This window comes from Helicoverpa zea, chromosome 11, assembly GCF_022581195.2.
Source record: "Helicoverpa zea isolate HzStark_Cry1AcR chromosome 11, ilHelZeax1.1, whole genome shotgun sequence".
In the NCBI taxonomy this organism is placed as follows: Eukaryota; Metazoa; Arthropoda; class Insecta; order Lepidoptera; family Noctuidae; genus Helicoverpa; species Helicoverpa zea.
Window position 1 is genome coordinate 7,565,064 of NC_061462.1, and position 21,020 is coordinate 7,586,083.

The window sequence follows — 21,020 nt, forward strand, 5'->3', positions numbered from 1 at the left end:
AATATCGGGAATAAGGACGTAGATTAGAAAAACATGTAAATAAGGATCTGATGTAGGGATAGCAGCTTTCGTATGTACGTCACATAGACGTTCTGAAAGAGATTGATTCTATTAACATGTTTACGTAGGGCTCCCCAACTTGTGAGTAACTTACCCAAAAATTTCATTACATTAAAGTGTAACGTGAGAAACAGGCAGCAAAGGGTTTCCTAATTTTCATATTATAGAGATAAAGAGGAACTGAATCTAAATGCGACTGTTAATGCTCCATACAGACTTAATGTAAATAAATTTGAATAAACGTCATGTAAGAAGATATCTATGTAATTACAGTAATGTAGCTAACGACTAACTTATCGAATATGATGATAGAGGTGTCAAACTTATCGAGTGGGAATAGTAAATATACAGATTAAGCAAGCCTGTCGAATATCCAACAATAATAGTCTATAATATATCGATTTCATAAGATATTTAATATATGAATCAAATAAAGTGTGAACTTGCCATAAAAAGTTGTGAATTTCAATAAGACCTCGTTGACCTTTCGTGTTCAATCGATACTCATATTGCTAAAAATGAGCAGCAACTTTTAGTAAACATTTCAGAATAAGACTGGAATCAATAAATAAATATGATGTGTACGAAAACAAGCTGAAAGCCCGTCGAATCACAAGAAAGTACATCTATCAGAATAAAACCAAAGCATAATTGGATGAGATTATGGGATCTCAACAACATGGGGTGTTTATCGCGAGCTTTTCTTAATAAAGTTCAATGATATCAACTTACGTAGATTTCTATGCTAATGTAACAACTCTTGCTCTTGTAAAATATTATAATATTTTCGTCGTTGGACTAAAAGAAATGAGGAGAATCGCAAGAATTTTCACCCCGTATTAGCATTAAAATTTTTTTCTTTGTTTGTGCTCGACGAATGTTTGCGTTACTCAATGTCTTTGAAAAAGTACGACCTAGAATAAAGCCTATTAATTTTTCAAGCAAAATCACACGAAATCTTACAATTTTTTTGCAAATTCAGAAAGTAAACACTAAGTCATGAAATCCAAGAACAAACAAAATCGTTCAAACATTCAGAGAACCATAACATAAACAAGAATTCTATGTTTCTATTTACTTATCGTTAATGAGAAAGACGGCTAATTGCTAGCAAAAATAAATCTAGAATGCGTCAGTTTGTTATCACACTGAGTAATGAGTAAGTGGGTGGCGAACTAGGTCACTTAATTAATTCAGAGGATAGTAATTTATCACTTAATTGCTGCACTAGACATTTTATTTTATGCCGCAAATAATATAGCAAATAATAACTTCTTCCGCTCCTTTAGTAAAATCTGAATTAATATTTTAAAAGATATTATCTCGATGAATATTTGCTTTAAAAAGCTAGAATAGTCGCTTACCTCTTTCGAGTATGAAACTCAATGTCGAGAAAAAATTGGCGCGTGTGAAAACGTGTTAGTTAGAAGATAAGTTTCTTTGAGCAAAAGAGCTTTAACTACATAAAAGCAATTTGGGTTGCTCTTGTTTGTATTTTTTTTTTATACGAGAGTAAAAAGGAAAATCTGACATCTGTCCATGTTGGAATATAATTTTGGAAAACAGAAATGGTAAGTATTATGATTACAGCTTCAAAGTTCTCTACAATAATTTTCGTTCTAAAGTGTGACTTTTCAGCGCGCATCTACAGAATTCCTTCATACCTAACGTGAAATTAGAAGGGAAAATAGGACGAGATAATTGTACCCCTCTTACCCTCCCACCTTCGGCCCTCGTTACCAAGTTTAATCTGTTTAAACTTTAATTTACTTACGCTAAATTGAAGCGATTAGCAGACAGGCCTTTCCATGGAAATTCGTTTGTTTAACGTTGTACCAAATTAAAGTTTCTCAACTTATTAGAATCCGAACGAAATATCCAAGGAATTTCGGGATCGTCTTAGGCAATCGTACCTTGTTTTTCGAAATTGAACACCTTTATTGAATTGTAGGAATTCAATCTATTCTGAGAGGTCGCTGGGTGGATATATGGGTCGACGACATTGTGGATATTGCAAGGACAGGTAGGGAAGCCCGCTACAAATGGCACGATACGGCGAACATTTCCTATCTACGTATCTCGACGGAACATATTGTTATTATAGAAATTATTTTGTGTGTCACGTACGCAGCAGTGTTTTGTTTCTAATGCCTTCCATGTTTGTATTGTAAATATGTAAATAAATATCTAGGTGTAGGTAATCTTAATTCAACGATCTTAGAAATTGTGTTAGTTAATTCGACTTCATCATCATCATTAATTTAAGAGCCCAGCTCTTGTCGGTGCAGCTCCTTCCATTTACACCTATCTAGCGCCAACTCCTGAACTTCCTTATACGTCACAACTTTCACCTTTTCTTTAATTTGCTTGATGTAGCTATATCTTGGACGACTTAAATCATATTTATTTAAATAAAAATGCTACGTAAATACGATATCGATCGGTAAATGACCATTTAGAGTTCAACGCCGTTTATTTTCTTTACACATTGAATTTCAAACAACAAGCCCCGAATTGTATTCGACATTGAATTCTCTTCGAACGATATTATGTAAATGGCTTGTAGGATCATTTATATTCAAATATCTGCATAAATTTATATCAACACATGTTGCATATTTTATCGAGCATCGGAGAATGACTTCAATTAACGTTTTGTCATAATTATTCAAAAAAATATAAGTTATGATATAGACTGATATACAAAATGCGATATGATTGGTTAGGTAGTCAGCAAACATGCTATAATTTAAATTTTATTTGACTGCTGACAACCGGTGTACCTATATAGGTAGGTGTGTAGGTATATGTTTAGGTATTTTTAAGAACATTTTCTGGTGACGCGAGAATCGGTCCGAGCACTCAGAGGTCATTGCACTCCAATTTTGTTCACACCTGCTTTAAAATTTACCCTTGTAATGTTCTTACGTATTATGAAGGTGATGACAGAATTCACCTAAAGATGTCCCAAAATTATTAGTCATAGGTACATAACTTATTCTAAAATTAAAGCTTAACATTTTCTTATTAGCATTCATAGGATTTAGCATCCAATTTACTAAAGATGAATATTCAAGATTCAAAAAGAGAAAGTCAAAATGTTCCCACAGAGCTAAGCCTTCTGCACCGAACACCATTCTTTAAAATGCATGCAGATGCAATAGCCGACGGCCATGTTACCGACCCGTCTCCTTTAGCCGAACTGTGCGCCCTACACCTATCTCCCTCTTTTGCATGTAATTTCATATCTAGTCGTCTCACCCCTACGGGAAACTTATACGGAATTAGGGCAATACGCATGCGCGGCGTGTCAATGTCAAATCAATCCTCGTAGGCTGATGCAATCGGTTACACACAATTTACTGGGATAGTTACATCGAGTTGGGGCAATCAATTATAACAGAGATTCTTTTTTGTTTCAGAACCGGATCGCGTTTGGATGCTAAAGAAAATGGATGAATTGGAAGTGTGGACGGTATGTTTGAACCATTCCTTTTACTGTTAATGTAAGTAGGTAAGGAAAGGGCCGCTGTTAATGGCGGTAAGTAATGCTCGCCCTCTTGGCCTATTTGCAAACAAAGGTAGAGCTCGCTCAAGAATGAACGTTCTATTTTAGCTAAATCACATGTGGCGAAAAAAGCTCTTTCATTAGGGAAGTATTTTAAGAAGAAACTAACACTCTAAGGCCAATTTGGGTTTGTCACTTCAGTTATTTATAGTTATTTATTTGAAACATATTTCGTAGTCAAATAAATCACAATCATAGCGCAAAGAAAAATTGTACTAACTTAGCGCAAAAAAGTGATAGTAACCTATGTTAAGAATGCCTATTGTAATGCCTAAGTATGTATCGAATTTGTTTCAAAACTCAAGGACAGTTATTTCTTGGTAAAAACCTATTATCTATGTGCATTAACTTGAACAGTATTTAGATAAGTCTATGCATGTCTTTTTTATGTTATTCCTCGAACCTTCGAACTAACCGAGACAAACAAAATAAAAAGTGCAATTCTTAAACAGCAAACTTACAAGAGTCTATATTTAGATTTTGATACACCTTCACAGGACACAGCGAGTTAGTTAAATATTTAGTCATAGACCGGGAGCCAACGACCATATTTTTACGAGTGGCAAGAACGTCTCATTACTATCTTATTACGTAGCGTGTCGGCCGGGCCACGAGCCGCAACACATCCAATTTCCCAGCTTCCCATTTATTGATATTGACTCTACGAGGACGCCTCGTGAATGCCTTGGCTCCAGATATTATAACAAATGGATGTGCCTGCTCTACGACTATATGTAGGTACCTTATTACTTCCAGCCAGTAATGCATTGTAGTTGGTAGGTATTGCAAACTTTTTGTGTTTGAAAATGTTTTTTTTTTGTTTTTTTTTAATATTTATTGTCAGGGAAGATATATAATTTTTGCGATAAGTGCGAATTCAATTCAATGTACAATTTAAAAATCTCCAGTATTGTTTAGTTAGATTCATAATATTATGGTTTATGATCAAGGTTCTTTTTTCACGATTTTCATGTCATGTTATAATGTCATCAAGGTAGAATATTTCTTGATATTATCAGTGAACTGACACACAAGACAACATATAAACTGACCGCAGTCTTACGTGTACTGACGGTTGTAAACAACGACCCTGACCTATGTAAGAAGACATAAAATACATCACATAGTTACTCGGCATTGTAAGCCGACGGAAACACAGGCTCATTGTTAATTTATGTTTCAAGAGGAAATTAGCGTTTACTATATGTTTGTGTGTAAACATAGTAATTAAAAGTTACACATGTATATACCTATGTACTAATAGGCAGGTTTCAGTAACAGTCTTTTACCAAATAATTACCTCAGAAATCATCTTCATAAAATTACCCTAGTCTTATTTATGTTTACTTTTCTGAATGACTCACTTTATACATCCTACATTTTGCTTTCTTATTAACTGAATTTCCAAAAAGTTTTCTATCGGATGTTTTCGTAATAAGCTTTTATATTTCATGATTTATGTACTTTTACCAAATCTAGTCATCTATACATCTTTGTAAGCCATATTTGGTGGTATCACTTATTATCATCAAACCTAACGCCGGATAAGCTTGAACCGATACGTGACTTGCGAAAAATAGACATTTCACCCCCCTTTACCCCTCCAAAAAGTTCTTATTCTTTCATCTCCACGCATGGAATTGATAGAAACATAGGTAGGTACATATCTTACTATGCAATCGTCTAGATAGATTTGGAAATCTGATTCCTAAATTGATTGAAAGTTTGGAAAGAGTTTTTCTAGCAAACGGATTGGTTTTCGGTCTTATTCGCTATTTCGGTCTTATATTTACTGATCAGTTTAGTTAGTTCAATCATTTACGAAAATTATTTTTATCTTCGAAACAGCTACAATTTTCCGAAAACTTTTGAAGAATCTCAGTTTTTCTTCTCTATAATCTTCATTTCAATATATTTCTAACCCGAAACCCAGAGTAGTAAGTCGCCATCGATTTCAAGAATTAAACCACTTACAAGTCAGTTAACTGTGAAACTTGGGCTAACATTTCGTAATCCGGGTTAACAACCCCACCGATTCAGTGCGAAAACTTTCCGAGATAAAAGTACCCAACTAATATTATAAGTAAGATCCGGCTAATCTTACATGGAGTTCTTTATTTAAAATTGTTCTAATATAGAAAACTTCTTTTTTTATGTCAATGTTGTCATCATGTTCCCGTATTCAAAAAGTGTTCCGCGTTTTTACTTAATGAGGGTTTTTTAAATTTTTTCTGCCACCGGGTGGCGCCACGTATGCGTCTGGTCCAAACAGCTGTCAAATAGTATGGAATTGTAGGTGCCGAACTTATTGTTTATTGAAATTCTGTTATATTGGAAGTGTTATTGATTTTATTATGGACTACGGTCAGAATAAGGTTTCCGAACTAAAAATTGAGCTAAGAGAGAGGGTGCAAAAGTCACTGGTACTAAGGAAAAGCTTGTTGAAAAATTTGTTAACACAATATGATTTAGTTTTTTTTATTTACTCAACCGCAATAGTAAAACAATAATGCAGTGCTTTAATTTTAAAATAAAAAAAAACACTAAAATCGTTCACTATTCATAGTAAAGATAAGCACTTTGGCAGTTACCTGGACCTGACGACTCGGTGCTGCCACCTCGTGGACGCCATTTTAGAAAACCCTCATTAGCAAAACATTCGGCATACGGGCCTGTTACGGTGGCCAATTTATCTTGATTAAAACACATTCGCTGAAAACAAAAACAAACCTTATACCTATACTTACCTATACATAGCCTATCAAACTACCTCAACGTTGCCCTATGAGGTGACTTGTGCCATTTACTTTACCAGTTCTTTATTTCAATTTAAAGCCAATATTTTAACCGCTGATCATCTTAATCGCAGTTTAAAACTCACCTAGCTACTCTATTGACCACTTAAAGTATAAACGCTCACGCAAGTACAATCTACTTAATAAAAAATAATCTCGCTATAAATAAAACACGTGTACTGTGTCTGTAAGCGGATATTATGTAAGGCAGGCGCAATTGATGTCATAAATAACGAAATAATTGTTTCCATCGAGCAATCATGTTTATTGGACTACAAAGGGACCGAACGATCAAGACTCGGTTCACGCGACTAATGAGAATGCTGTACTTGTAATGCCGCGATGTTTATTGATACTTTCTCAAATATAAATGGAGACCGTTCAGATGAAAGAAGATTCTTTAGGTATTTATAAGGATTTTGGAAATGTAACTTTCCAAAAATTAAAGAGGGTCGTCCGAAAACTCAAAAAATGTTTCACTTATTTAACAAAAGTGAGGCTTTTTAATTATAATTTTAACAAAGGGATCATCAACCCTTTCACTCCCGTCCGGAAATCGAGTAGATAACGAGAAAAAACACAGCAAAAAAATCGTGGGAAGGCAAGGCGCGTCCATTTGCCGATAAAGGCCTTCGATTAGAATAAAATAAAGGCGAATTATGCTTGTCAATCGCACCGCGGCTTTCAAAGGGTTATTTATCGCTTATTCGATTCGTAAAGATTGAAATTTACTTATACGGCTGATTGACACGAATGGTATTTCTGTGCAAGCTCTTATCTTCGTCTCCCATCGCTTGGGTTGAAGGTACTGAAAGCAAACCGAGTCTGTTTGTTTACATAATAATACAGTTAAGATTCATTTCGATTTGAGTTGCGATTTCGACGTGAATTTACTATTGATTTTGCTATTGTTGAAGAAAATCTACGTACACTTTTTATTTTTAGGAGATATCTCGGAGCAAAAATACAGACTGATTAAAAAAAAACTCCTAATGTCCATTATTAGCAAAACAATAAGACAACGCAGCGTTCAAAATTCGAATTTCAAACATCGGCAGCCATGATCAGATACCGCCTTGCATATTCGTTTACATATCTAATTATGTAAACACCGGGTTCCGTTCGAAATTGGAACCTGTCTGTCAAAGCGGAATGAAGCGAGCCAATCAGAGATAAATAACCGTTGGGTCCGCGAGCGTGGCCCGTTTCATTTGCATGTCAATGATGCGCGGGGGCGGAGGGGAAAGGATCGAAGGGGCCTTGCAGGTACAATGCCTCACCTGACATGCCGTGATAGGACTGTTTTTGGTACATCGTGTTAGACGTTCCTTTGTTTCGGCATTTAATTGATAAGGACGGAAAAGGTGCGGTTTGGATGATGACTAAGATGAGCATTATTTGACCTCAAAATTAATATTTCGGAAAATAACTCCACATTGGAAATATGAAACTCAGGTTTCATAGCATACCCAAATAATGTTTACAAACTTTTTACTTAGCATTGTGGTATTTTGTGGAATTTTGCTGAGCCTTATTTTTGTAAGTTAAATAAAGCTGTTGAGTCCTAATACACGTTCGGGGAGAGGGTTCACGACCGCTTAGGTACACTTCAGTGTTACTGAGTCGAGGCAAAATGTTCTGCACCGCTGCTGGCCGACGAGACGGGGTATCTGAAAGAGAATTTTAAATTTAAAAAAAGAAAACGTAGATATTTCAAGCACGGGTTACTTATTGCACGGGTGGTGGAGAGTAGAATAAAGCTTAGTGCTAGGTATATGCAAACTTTTTTACAAAAACCTAGTGAATAAGCATTTTCCATTTTCAAATTTTTAATACAGGCCATTTCCATTACGGGTGAGTTAGTAGAAATTGGTGACGTGCCATTTAATTATACCTATTGGATTTTTTCCTACGAAAGAATGATGTTGGTCTTGCAAAACACTCTTATGGAGCTAGTATAGAGAGCTAACAACAAACAAGATTGCCTGAGTTACGGAGAACAGCTGAATAGTGTGACGTCATTTTATGTCAGGCACGAGTGGCAATGAAAGAGGACTCTATAGTGACGTCATAGTATAGCCGTTAGTCTTATACTCATGGCACCCATAGAATGGGAACGCGTGTCATTTATATATCAGTTGTTCAGTGGAGACCTCCGGGTTTTGTATGGCGTTGAGAAATATTAACATAGTTATTGTAGCTGAATATTGACCATACAATGAAAATATGAGACAAATAAGATGATCAAGCAATAATATTTTATAAATATAAGGATAACATATATGTAAAAAAAAAACAATGTAATAAAAACAAGTTGTAATAGGTATGTTTAATAAAAATGCATTTTTTGTAATAAAACCTTAAAATAATAAAATAATTCAATATTCATTTTAATATTCTCCTACGGAGAGAAGTTTTACATAACATACCAAAATGTGACATGTCTATTTTTCCTATACAAGGAGAAATACATCCTCGCAATTCCTGAACAAACAAACGAAACTTTCCTCTATACAAGATTAGTATGAGAGTTCCACGTAAACGATATTCAGTAGAGGAAAATAGTAGACAAAACTCGGTTCCGCTGACTCGTCACAGACCGTCAGCTATCATTTTCATAAACATAAGAATATATTTATGGTAATTTTAGTATCTTCTAGCTTTTGTCGGCCTCTTCATCTACGGAAATATCTATACGCTTAATGTAAAGGAATATTCAATTGAACATAACTTATTTTCAAGTGAAATTGGAAAATTTGAAATATTTATTCAAAATTCCAAGTGCAGAAACAATGAAATGTCTCTTCACTGAATTTAAATAAAATAAGTAACACAAAAGCATTCTCAAAACTACTCAAGGAGTTTGTAACACACCAATTTAAAAAAAAATGCCTTGACTAATCGAACAACATACCACGGAACCGAAAATCGAAGTACTGTCACCGAAAATATGAATGTATATCAACATTAGCATCAGATTGTGAACAATATTAACATACAAAGATAATAAAAACATGACAAGTGTTATATCAAGATAATCTGGTACCGCCACAGTGCGTTACTCGGGCTCTTGTATAATATTCCGATCATTGCCGACCAATGCCGAAGTTAGCCGAAGCACGCCAAAGAATATGGCGGTTGTTATACCTAGACAAGCTTGTTAGTTTTATGATAACAACCAATGTTTATATCGGGACGGTGATTGTACGAAAGTGTGTATTTTATAAGATCTCTCTTCATAAATATGAACGACAATTTCTGGGCACTACTGTGTAATTTTGTTCAGTAAGATTGCTAGTTATTTGACGTACAGCGTAAGCTTCTACTATGAAAGATATATAATTTTTTGCCAACCATTCGTCAACTACTGATAGTTATTATGAAAAAAAAAACTCAACTGTCTTAAAAGCTTAACATTACTATAAAAAAATATGATTCTTCTAGTAACGTATCCTTGTAGGCCTACGCTTAAAAAATATGATTTAGATGCCCAATCGAGCGTTCATTCGATTGAGCAAAAAGTTAAGAGGATTAAAGCTTTAATATCGATATACTGTAGCGAAAAAACTTGACTAGCTTATAGTAAGAAGAGATACCTACTTACATACACCTACTAAGACATTACTATACATAATTCTTAGGTATTTTATTGAATACAGTCTTCCTGTAAGTATATACAGTTGTGCTATCTGTCTCTTTCATTATTTAATCTTTGTCGGGGTCCGTTATTCCAAGTTAACTGGGAGCGTCATTTCGTCCATGGAGTCCATCGGTCGGATACGTGACCTTGTCATAAATTGCTTTCTGTCCACAGACAATGATTTTTTTATTGATCCTTTTCTTTCTTGACCTTTTTCAGAAATAAAATCAAATTAGTGTGTATTAGATGAGTCTTTAAAATATAAGAAAATATTTAGAGAATTACAGTATCATATTTTGGATCTCTTAAATATCGTTATTTTAAATATTCTGCTTCAAAATGAAAATGCAAGAACACTCCAGTGTTATGAAGTATGCTCAATGTACTGAGAACGTCAATAGGTAGCGCTAGCTGTAATGTCTCATTTCAAGGCTCTCTTGAGACAAACGGGTTGAATATTGTGGAGTTTAGTTTTTCTAAAATATTTTTCATCATTTTTTAGATAAGCGAGGGTAGAATTGGCGGATTTTTTAAATCCAAAAACCTAATGCTTAAATGTGAATTAATTTGAAAGCTAAGTATTATTGATGAGTCTCTCTTATTAAAGAGTCTCTTTGTCAATTTGACACTTATGCAGAGATCATGCAGTATACAAAGTAAAGCGTCAACATAAAATATTCCACCCAATGTTTTGAATGTTGCCTTCCCAGCAACATTTTACAGCATCGAATTTCAAAACAGTTTCAATATTCTTACGTCACCTGTTCTGCACTATTTTATTTTGAATATTTCAGCAAAAGTTTTATTCGAAGCGATATTGCTTGAACAAGTTCGTTCCCTACACGAGCTAGGTAGTGTAGGGTGAATGTAACAAATATAGAAGGGACGGGTATGGACGGGTATGGTGCTTCGTTTATATTATTGAGGCTCCAACGGCCGACGACAGGGCGGTTTACCTTGCTTACATACAGATCCCGGGATATGTTTAGGTACTCCAGGGTACGTGGGTTACCTGTGTTATTGAGGAATTTTGTCAACCTATTTTGAAATTGCATCAATTTGGGCTTGTAGTAGTGTAGGAACAACTTGAATAGTTATCATTTTAACCACTTTCAATTCCGCAAATAGTTTTAAATTAGGGGGTTGTACGAAATAAAAAGGTTTAAAAGTCCACCCTTTTGCTTATGTTCCTTCAGCAAAATTTACGCTACAATTTTTAAAGAAAGAAAACTTTCAAATACATTGTTCCAAGTTTTTACACGGCTATAAAATCTATCCTAAAGCATATACTTAAGCTATGTGTAAAGTATGATACGCCAAAACCTTCAATATCATCACACATACACTTACACAAATGACAACCCGCCCGATCCAATATGAAGTTAAACATTTGCATTTGTGAGCGACGGTCGTGCCCGAATATCCTTTCATATAACATAGAATAAAAACAAAAACATTGTTTGGACAGAGACCAGCATCCCTTGATTATATTTGAACAAAATATTCTCCTTGTACCGTGTAAGGTAAACGTACCAATAGTCGTCGGATTTCGGAAATCACTGACTTTGAAGCGCTACTGTGTGTTAAATATTCAATAGAAAATGAAATTTTTTGCATGACGTGATAGAGTATTTATTCGTTATTCTAAGTAACTAATGTTTTTTTAATCATTTTGATGGGTTTATATACTTATTAAGGCAAAAGTAAAAAAAGGGCGATTTGTACCAATAGTCGTCTGATTTGTACGGATACTCGTCAAATATTCCCAGTACTCGTCAACTTTTAATGCTAATGTAAACTCTCTGCTCTTGAACATAAAGTTCAAGTTATGTACATTTTTTTGTGGTTGAATTTGTTAAGCATACTTTTGCCTTTGAAACATTAGGTAGATAGATAGAAAATCAAATCCCTATTTAGAATAGCAGGTCATATACTGTTAGAAGATCAGGTATTCAATATAACAGATATATAATTGCATTTTAATTTATATTCCTAACTATCAAACGCTTGGAATCACAAAATCAGTCTATAAAATATGTACCTATATGTTATATTTCTTAATCATAATAACCGTGCAGTCATGTGCATATGTGGCACGAGTAAAATTATTACTATTAAAATATTTAAATTGTAAAATAAAATAATCAGTTTTCACAAAAAATCACAAAAAATCCCTATTTAGAATAGCAGGTCATATACTGTTAGAAGATCAGGTATTCAATATAACAGATATATAATTGCATTTTAATTTATATTCCTAACTATCAAACGCTTGGAATCACAAAATCAGTCTATAAAATATGTACCTATATGTTATATTTCTTAATCATAATAACCGTGCAGTCATGTGCATATGTGGCACGAGTAAAATTATTACTATTAAAATATTTAAATTGTAAAATAAAATAATCAGTTTTCACAAAAAATAAACGCCACATTCATTAATCAGCCATAGGATGTCCACTGCTGAACATAGGCCTCCCCCTTGGATCTCCACAGATACCTGTTGGAGGCGATCTGCATCCAGCGTCTTCCGGCGACCTTTATAAGGTCGTCTGTCCACCTTGTTAGTGGACACTGCGTGCGCTTACTAGTCCATGGTCACCACTCCAGCACTTTTCGACCCCATCGGCCATCTGCTCTGCGAGAAATATGGCCTGCCCATTGCCACTTCAACTTGCTAATCCGGTGGGCTATATCGGTGACTTTAGTTCGTCTACGGATCTCCTCATTTCGGATTCGATCACGTAGAGAAACCCCGAGCATAGCCCTCTCCATAGCTCGTTGAGCGACTTTGAGCTTTGAGATGAGGCCGTTAGTGAGAGACCACGATTCGGTGCCGTAAGTCAGCACTGGTAACACAAATTGATTTTATAAAATTTTGCATGCCTCATGGTAGAATGTACTGGACTCTACTTTCACTTAACACCATATTTTTGTACCTAAATTCATAGCAAATAAATAATTTCATTTCAAGACTTTCGTCTTGAGGCAGTGAGGTATGTCGGACGCAAAGATATTGCGTAGTTTCCCGAACGCTGCCCAGCCGAGTTGGATTCGGCGGTTGACCTCTTTCTCGAAGTTGGACCTACATAATTGGACTACTTGTCCTAGGTAGATATATGAGTCAACAACTTCGATTACCGAGCTTCCAACAGAGAACGGGGTGGGCTCAACATGGACATTTGACATAATTTTCGTCTTGTCCATGTTCATTTTCAGGCTCACCCGTTGTGAAACTCGGTCGAGGCCATCGAGCATCATACTGAGTTCCTCCATCGACTTTGCCATGACTACAATGTCATCGGCAAACCGAAGGTGAATGATGTATTCGCCGTTGATATTGATGCCAATTTAAGTCCATCCCATTCCAGGAGCTTGAATTGGTTTCGCTGTATGGTTAACGGTTAACACAATTTGTATTAAAGAGACGCAGATTGTGTCGCAAGGACTTAGATATTCGTCTATTGAGCTGCTTATATGATTTCGCGTCGCTGGAAGACTGCAACTGTAGCAAGCGTCCTTCAGTCATGAGGTTTAAGGTTTGGTCGGTCAGTTTTTAAGGTCTATCTTTACGGCAGGGTCTAAAAAACTTAGACCCTACCGTGCGGACAGTTTCCACTAGCCCGTCGTTGATCTCGTCCACTGATGCTAGGTTCTCAAGGCAAGCCAAGCGATTAGAGAGCTCGAGTTGAAAGCTTTCTGTGTTTTGTATATGGAACCGAGTAGGTTGGAGCGTAGACTTCATCAGACTGGACCTTTCAAGTTTAACATTAATATTCAGCGAGGCTCTTACGATTTGGTGATCGCTACCGGTTTTTACCCTATTGATCACAGAGACGTCGCTGTATCCGTTTCTTGTCGGTCATGAAGAAGTCTATCTCGTTTCTCATGAAACCATCGGGACATAACCAGGTCCATTTCCTGTGAGGCGGCTTCTGGAAGAAAGAGTTCATCATGAAGAGTCCCTTTTTCTCCAGAAAGTCGGCCAGCCTCTGTCCCCTAGGGTTCCGTTGCTCATACCCAAATTGCCCCTCTCTCAACTCATCACCGCTTTTCTTTCCCAACTTACATAGCATTAAAGTCCCCCATAACAACAGTGAAGTGGGTTTTGGAACTATGTATGGCTCTACTTACGTCCTCATACATAGTCTCCACCTCATCTTCGGAGTGCGATGAGGTCGGTGCGTATACCTGAATGACCTTTAGCGAATATCTTTCGGATATTCTCAGTATTAGGTATACCACCCTGTTTGATACACTGTCGATGGATGTTATGTTGTTTACGAGGGACTTGTGAACGAGAAACCCGACACCACCTTGGTCGCCCTCCCGGTAGTAGAGCAAGTTACCAAACTGCAGGATTACTGTGTCCTCTCCCTCTCTACGGACTTCGCATAACCCTATAATGTCCCAATGTAACTTGCTCAACTCCTTTTCCAGCTCGCAGATCCTTTAACCAGTCCTCAATGTGCGTATGTTGTGTGTTACCAGGGCCAGTCGTCGTGGGGGTGGGAAGCCGGATCTCTTCCGGGGATTCTTAGCACTCCCTGCTTCGCCGTTACCTTGACCGCTACCCGCGCCAGGAATAGCGAAGCTGCCGGGGACGGGGGGCCTAGTTTCTGTGCCTATCATAATCATATAATTTGCCGTTAATCGCCACGCTTGGCAGGCGGGTTGGCGATCGCAGTGAGGGTGTGCGGTACACGGAGGGCGCTGCTGCCCGACCTCCGGTTTGTCCCTTAGTCGCCTCTTACGACACCCACTGGATGATTTGGGGGAACTCAATTCTAAGCCGGCGTTCCACGGCGGTTTAGAATTTCATTATTCTATTCTAAACAGCTTCTATGATTTTTAAAAGGCCCTCTTGCTTGTAGTTTCTTACAGTCATGATCTGCTATTAAAATGACGATGATGCAATCACTAGGTACATACAATTTTAAATAAAAAAATCTTACTTAAGATTACTCTTTACCCATCAATATCGAATACGACAAGCAAAGAAGTGACAGCGCTGGAAGCTATGTCATCTTAGTTTTAAAACTGATTTTAATATTTTTGCATCAAAACAGTTAGCTAGTTGAATGACATAATTTTTATACAGGCGAAGACACGTTAGGGAGACGCGGTACAATATGCGTGACGACATGCAGTTATTTCGAACAAAAAGCATAGTGTAAGAACAGTCAAGTCAAACACAGTTTTATCAACAATATTGTAGTCTAAACTTTAAATATGTTTGTCCTAGAGAGTTAACAATTGTGTAAAAGTCCCGATATTAGCTATTTATTCGCATTTTGTACTGTAAAACACAAAATATCCTCATTATGACGAATTTAGGTGCAACTATTGAGCATGTCCCAGTAGTCGTCATAATAATTCTAAAATTGACGAGTTTTGGGTCAAATGGGAGTTTTAAAGTACCAATAGATGTCACATGAAAAAAATATATCTTCTATGTTAAAAGTATTCCAAATTGCATATTACATCGTTAGGAAATAAACTTAACTATCCAATTAAACAAAGAAACATACCACAGACACCACTGGAGTCATGTAAATCAAAACACAAAACCACGTGCTGAGCTTCACTTTTGACAGCTGAACTTCACGAAAAAACGATTTTGTTAGGGCACACATGTTTCGACTTACATATCTCCGATACCATGACTGTTAAAACCCCATATTGTCATTTCAATTGTGCAATATGTTATCAACAATATGTTGACATATAAACCGGCCCATTTTAAGTTCAGTAAAAAAAATAAATAAAAGTTTTTAGATTAATTGACGACTATTGGGGCATGACGACTTCACCCGCGTTTACCTTACACAGTATAATAAGTCTCTTGGGCGAACAAATGGAGCCGAAAGGAAAACCATCGCGTCTTAGGGTATACTTACGCTTTACGTGATCCGAGTAGATATGTATGGAATGGAATGGACAAAGGGAAATGCTGTATTAAGGTGTAAAGGTACCGATTCCCAAATGGTTCAGTTATTTTCGTCATATTGCGCGACAGGGACTCGACTGCATACAGAAATTGAATGTCGATGGCCAAATGGAAGCATAAAATGCGAATGTTGACAGAATGTAACGTAGCGTGTGAGGGGAGATACTCTGATGCGGCTTTTAACACTAATCAAATTCTTGCAAACATATACAGTAGTTTTTCCCGGCTCAAATCCCTCTTTGTGGGCAGCGGATAATGATGAGTTAGGTGTTTTTGTATACCTATTTACGCACGGCGAATCCGGTTTATAGGTATCAACGTGGTAAAGAAGCGGTATTGGAAGTGTATTAAAAATTACAGTATTTTTCGGTACCTAAGTGTATTTATTAATCCGTTTTCAAATTAACCGACTTACCGACGGCAACCCAAAATGCTTAAATTAAGTGAATGCTAATTCATTGTAAGTACCAGTACGGTGAAACAAAAATGAAATTTACATACACATGGAGCCGGCAACACCCACAAAAGTTCGTCTTAAGAAATTTCCTTGTTACCCAACGACCTTAATGTTAACTTATTGGGAAACAAAACCACTATGGACGCAAATTTGATTCGTAATTTCCAACAAATGACACTGGAAAGAATTTATTTAATCCATGTTGTTCCAAAAACTGATGCTGCGAGTGTACAGTTTCGCGAAGAAATTCCGCTTCAAGTGTCTCCGTCGATCGCGGGATGTTTAGCGAAAATAGTCCCTGTCTGCGAATACAGAAAGTTGATTATCTTTTATTGTTATTTAAAGATGTATTCGGGAAACAACTGAAGGAGTTTCAGCCCTATTGTATTGGTATTAAATTCTAAAATTGTTTGGTGTCGTTTGTTTTGTAAAATTGAGAGTAGCGCACCGCCCGTCGTGATGGGACCGCCGAATATTGCGACCCTTATTTATGTCCACTTGAAGTTTGCCGTAACTACAGCCACATCGAGGCACAGCGTTTTTTTGCAAAACACGCATCACTAGGACGCAGGCAATCCGGGTAAATTGGATTGCGTGATCTCCCTGTGCATAATTAAACGCGTATGAATAATTAATCCGGCATTTGAGGATTTGTTAATTTTGCGACATGCTTCTGCATACAATTTGCTGCGCTGCGGTATTTTTTTGGTTAAGGAAATGGTGTGGTATTTAGATAACCTACATAGATAACAGTAATATCATAATAATGATGAGAATGTTTGTGACGGAGCTACCACTTGATGATACTTACTTGTAGCAGTGCGTGTGCTGAACTAGATAAATATATTCCATTTCTCGGAAAGGAATAGGTACTATCAACAAAACAAAATATTTTCCACAAGCTAAGCCCCTTATTCTCTCGCAGGCATCGGGTGGAAATCCAGCAAAACAATAGGGAACGAAAATTATCCCGGCAAAGCCCAAAGCGATAGAGCCCCACACTCATACATTTCACATGGATTTCTGAATAACATTACAGTATATATTTTCCCCTTCCTCTATATCTTGAGTTCTGTTCTTTCGCTATTGAAGCTTCTTCAGAATTTACTAGACTGTGATAAATAACAATAATAGGATGCCAAATACATTTACCCAGATAAGAGCTTGAAAAATAAGGATAGTAAGTATTTGGTTTTTCTCTAGGAGATGTTTGCATAAAAATCATACATATTGGGACCTATATAATGTTATTTTGTTTTTATTCACATTGTCACAAAAAGTAGGTCTATTTTGTTATTATATGTACATATTTCGTTACGAAAGGCTCTGTAGAGTAGGTACAGCAATCTTAAAGGGTTTTTAGGTAAGACGGGCCCGGGATTGCGGTAAACTCCGACTTCCTTCTCGGTTTGATTACCATTCGCCCCTCGAGATGCTTGCCAACCACAGATGTAAGAAGCTTAAGTCATCTTAAGAGATTTGAGACTCAAATAATTTTGAATTTGGGTTCATGTTGAAGGTTTAATTGCTCTTCTGTTTTGTTTCGTTCGAGCAGAAATTCTGAGTTTTTAGTCTAGGAAGTTGGTTAAAATAAAACGGTAAAACAAAAAATATTCACGCCATTTATTTTTGAAGGCTTTATGATTCGGCATAAAATTGATTGGTTTCCTATTGTACCTGTGTAATCTACGCTATGTTGAGGCATTTCGAAACCACACATTTTTACCGAAACTAATATCTTTATTATTTGAAAATAGGTGGTCTCTTTCGTGCTATACCAAAATATCGCGTTTGTTTTTTTTTTTGTAATTTTGGTTGCTTATAGATACAGCCCTATGTCTGGATTCAGAGATAGCACCAACACTAAGGTAACCTTGGCATAGTATTCTAGTTTGAGAAAATTAATTTTCTCTGCTTGCGGGGAATTGTTCCCCTCCACTTAATTGTCAGCTTCCATCCTTCGCACATCCTCACAATGAAAGTAGGTATTATCTAAAGCGTGAAGGATTAAAACGCCTGATATTTGACTTGGTGTGTCATAGGGGCAACGGCACGCTCTGTTTTATTTCTACATTCATAAACTTCAACAACATTCGTTTAACTTGTAAGAAAATCTTGTCAATTATTCTTTTGTTTTTTCTTCAAAAGATCCATTTCAAACTAAGCTACGTAGGTATTAATTGATAAGTAATTGATGAAGCCACTTTGTTTAGTATTTTTGTTTTACCTATCTACATCTGTATCTGTTTTTTTTGAATCACCAACAAACTGTCATCCTTACTAATATTATAAATCGGAAAGTGAGTTTGTTTGTTTGTTTGTTTGTTTGTTCCGCTTTCACGCCGTAACTACTGAACCGATTGCTTTGAAATTTTGCAGACGTAAAGTTAGAAGTCCGGATTAAATAATAGGGTACTTTTTATCCCGAAAAAAATAGATATTCCCGAGGGAAAACAAAAATATTGTTTGCTTGATGGATGGATTGTAGATGGCGCTGTGTGTCGTTTAAAACAAGGTAATATATTGCAAACGAAACAAAACTAAAAGTAGGTGTTCCGGTGATGCTCATGCGTAATCTCGATGCCCCTAGACTGTGTAATGGTACCAGGCTGCGTGTCACTCAGCTTGGGTGGAACATTATTACAGCCACTATTTTAACTGGCGCAGCAAAGGGTGAAAGTGTACTCATTCCTCGGATTCCGATTATTCCAACAGACCTCCCATTTCAATTTAAAAGACTACAATTTCCTATAAGGGTTTCATTTGCAATGACCATTAATAAAGCACAAGGCCAAACTCTAAGGGTTGCTGGAGTACACTTAGAAAAAGTCAGCTCTATGTAGCGTGTTCCCGGGTTTCCAGTGCCCAAAATCTGCATGTTTTTGCTCCACGGGAAAACGTATAATATAGTGTACCATTCAGTTTTGGTTTAACAACTAATCGTATCCAGCGTTACATCGCGCTTCTTAGATTTTTCCGTGGGAATGAGAAGTTTTCTTATAGTTGTGATTTATACCGCAATATAACCGAATTCCACGCGGGCGAAGCCGCGGGCGGAAAGCTAGTAAATCATAAATTACCTACCCAACATTAAATAACTTGAAAAAAAAATGCTAAAATGGCGCACCTTTAGTTTCTTGACATATTTTCCTTGTACAGACAACAGAATATAATTTATCTCTTGTTCGATACATAAACGTAGACTTGACTGCGAATTGATTACAAAACAATTTATCACAATTATTTACGAGACAAGTGATAGATATTGCGCCCACGCATATAGTTAAGAATGTATTTCCCGGAGTGATTCATGCAGACTAGGATCTACCTACACAGAATAATGTGATTGTAAGCTTGCAATCATTTAGGTTTTAGGACTTATCTTACTTACCTATATCAGTGCAACATACTTATATCAGTAAAAAAGCAAACAGGTTTCATTAATTATAACGTCCATTTTGGCTTCTTGTGGATCTAAATGATCTAATAATAAATCGGAAATTGGTTCAGTAGCCACTGAGTTATTCACTGATAAGGACTTATGCGAATTGACTCTTACAAAATTAAGTAGGTATATTTTTTTAAAGACTTAAATAAATAATTTAAAACCTACAATGTCCACTACTAATTTTGATACTAAATCATACTGACAAGCAGTCATAAAACAGGAGACAATATAAACGTCTAAAACACAAGCCACCTAGTAGCAACCAGCATATCATAAATATGTCGAATGCACCAAATAAATAATGCCAGGTCTACATTGTTCGGTAAGTGCAGTCGGCCGTATTTAGATAAATAAAGGTAATGCATACCGCAGTAAACCTGTTACTGGATATCGGTAGGGTGGTGAGGTGTGTGCTGCGCTTAATGTTAAGATTGGGTTTCACTATGCGAGCGGAGAGAAGTAGGAGAACTTAACCGTTCCGATGGTTGAAAAAAGTATGACTTAAGACGGTGTGACTTTTTAGTGAACTGACTTATCATATCATTATGCATATCTTTTATTTACAAATAGCACAAAATTATAAAATAAAGGCCTACTCAATCAATGATGATTATGTTCCAATACAATACTAAAACAATCTTGTTACCTTATAAAATGCTTATGACTCCATAGAATTATAAATCCAGTTCAGTTAGTGAAAACACACCTTTGAGTAAGATCATATAATAAGTGCTGGGCTTTTAGCAGGTAGTCCACTATCATAGGTATAGTGGACTGTCTTTTAGGTTCTATTTACTTAATTTCTCCTTTTAACCTAATTATTACCAGAAACTGAGTACCTATAATTGAATTGATTGTAATTGGGATTTCTAGTAATATTGCAAATTTTCATTAAGAGAGTTATCTAAATTGGAAATTAAAATCTTCTATTTCTAATACTGAAATGAGTAAATATGTATATGCATAAATGATAAAATGTGTTGTAAGCATACAAACAATTTGTTCAGTTTATACAATGACTTACATAAACATAGGTAATAGGTAGATGGAGCCAAAATGCAGCTTGATTCCAGTAGGAATAATAAACAATTAAAACTAA